Below are 2,730 nucleotides of genomic sequence, written 5' to 3'. Positions count from 1 at the left end.
AAAGAGGTAAAATCAGTCATTTTCTTTTAACTTCAAAAGTTAAAATCTGGATTACATGAATTGACTTTGGGAGCAACCTGCACTGATAAATTTATCTAAAACGAACTCCACGTTTCTTTACTGAATACCCATCTACTACATATTCCTTTTCTAGGGTTTCATAATGTGCAATATTGATCTTGAGTTTTAGAGACTCAGTTCTATTCCTTTCAATTCACACTGATCGACTACCTTATGTATATATGTATGTATACATGTATATTTATATGTATATGGAATAAATGGAGATGTCAACATTCATTGACTATTTTTTATTTTTTTGATGATTGCCCATTTATAGCCATGAGGTTTAGTGTTTAGCAGAGGTATATTGAGGATTAAAGGTGTGCATTGGTGCTATGAATTTAGGGGGTACATACTATGTACAGTAATAGTAATATGTCTTAAAATACACTTAAAATCATATTTCTTTAGCAAGACTATTTTCTTGAGTGCTGAAAGAATGGTCTGTTTAGATAGGAGAGGGAATTAAATGAGCAAACAATAAATCAGACAAATTATCAGGCATGAATCAAAAATTTTTGAATTAACAAAATATCAAAAAACTCTACGCTATCTGAAGACTTCAGATTTCTGACATATTTAAAATGAACCAGTCATTTGTATTTTCTGATTCTAAAACTCAATTAACAGATTCATAAAAATATGATATTAAAGTTTAGTAACTGTTAGACATACTTTCAATAAATGCATATTGTTAAAAAGTTTAGGAAATAACGGTTGTCTCACTTATTCTTTTTTTGTGTATGTGTGCAGGGTCTCACTGCAGTTACTCTTCTTTCATTGCTGGGACAAATAAGGAACACTCAAAATTAGGGAAGGAAAGGTTTATTTAGCTCACAGTTACTGGAGGTTTCAGCCCATACTTACCTGGCTCCAAGGCAGAGCAGCACATGGCAGAAGGCAACCTTTAAGGGCAGTGAAAAAGAACAGAGAGCAAAGGAATTGGCAGCAGCTCAGACAGCTAGCCAGCTTCTCTGGCCACCTTACACTGTAGTGCAAATTACCTGCCCCAGGGCAGGTGCAGCATCCACACCCACAATAATCAATCATAAACTCTGAAGCTGCCCAATGACTGCATGAGGCTTTTAGGGGAAACCTGTATACAAACCATAACAACATTAAATACACTATTCCAGAGGAGAAAATATAATTTTGTGTTTTGTGTGGGAAGTGGCTGTTAATAGGCTTGTAATCTATGTTCTTTCTTACTTAAGTGCTGTGGGAATGTCTCAGTTGAAAACGTCAAGGCAGACTGATTAAACCTCATTTTAAACATAGTAATGGAAGACTTTCTAAAAAAAAAAAACATAGTATGTTAACTTAGAATAAAAGTTTGTATTTATGGACAATTTTAACAGGATATAATTTGGAAGTTGTGATTATTTACTGTGAATAAATGGGGGTTATCTCTGATTTATGGAATATTCCCCATATTAGATGAAAATCTGAATATGATGAGAAGTTTTGTGACTGTAATCAGCTCTCTACTACACAGTAATGTAGCCACATTTTGGACAAAAAGACTTCTTGTTGCATAAAGAAGAGTGTGAGGAATTGCAGCACAAGACCCCTCTTTGATTCATTTATAGCTCAGTTCTATCTGTATTCATTAAATTGCTGGTAAGTTACCTGTAAGATACACGATTTATGTGACTATGACTTGATGACCCATTTGTATGTGACAATCTTTACTTTCTAAAAAGAATATATTTGTCATAAAATTGTATTAATTATGAAGGTATATTAATAGAGGCAATGTATAATTGATGACAGAGTAATCACTGTGAACTTAAGTAATGGTCCTCCAACTATCAAAATCCCACATGCCTTTATATGTTATATGGAATGAGCATGTTACATGGAACAAGTATGGCACTTAGTACTATGGGAGGGATGGATGTAGATACAACAGTAGTGAAAGATAGCCTCTTGTAGCAACCCACAGTCATGTCATATCAAAATAGCTTTTAAAATAAAAATATTATTAGAGGAGGTCAAAAAAAGGAAGAGATGTGTTAAAGGATAATCCTTATGGAAGAATTAAAACTTAAATTGGAGTTTTGTGAATGATTTTATATTTGATGATGTGGAAAGACAGGATAAACATATACCTGGTAAGGATAGGCAAAAGCAAATAAATGATATAGTGATTTGATTAGGAAAATTCAAATGATTTATTTCATCTTATTTTTTAAAATCTTCTGTTTACTTCTTTTGGTACAAGGTCTCACTACATAGCTCAGACTCATTGTGATCCTCCTGTCTCAGCCTCCCCAGTGCTGGGATTATAGGCGTGTGTTACCATGTCCCAGAATTCTAGGGCCGGCATGGCCCGTGGTACCAAGTACTAAACCCGGGTCCTTTCGCTTTCCAGACAGGTGCTTAGACCACTGAGCTGTGTCCCCAGCCCTCAAATCACTTTTTAATTCAATTAAAATTTGTTTTTCCGTACAATTTTTGAAGACCCTATCTAAGTACAAATAATAACAACAATTATAGTCTTCTCATATACACTTGAGTTTCTTCTAGGAAGAGACCAAATGCGTTATAACATAAAATATTGACACACTGCTCATTATGCTCGACATTTAAATCTGTCTGTCCATATTGTTTGTCTAGCTTGCCAGTATTTTGTCCAAATGATTTAAGTAAAATAGCTCACATTAG

Source organism: Octodon degus, unplaced genomic scaffold, assembly GCF_000260255.1.
Source record: "Octodon degus isolate 3935 unplaced genomic scaffold, OctDeg1.0 scaffold00162, whole genome shotgun sequence".
Taxonomy (NCBI): domain Eukaryota; kingdom Metazoa; phylum Chordata; class Mammalia; order Rodentia; family Octodontidae; genus Octodon; species Octodon degus.
Note: the sequence above shows the minus strand (reverse complement) of the source record.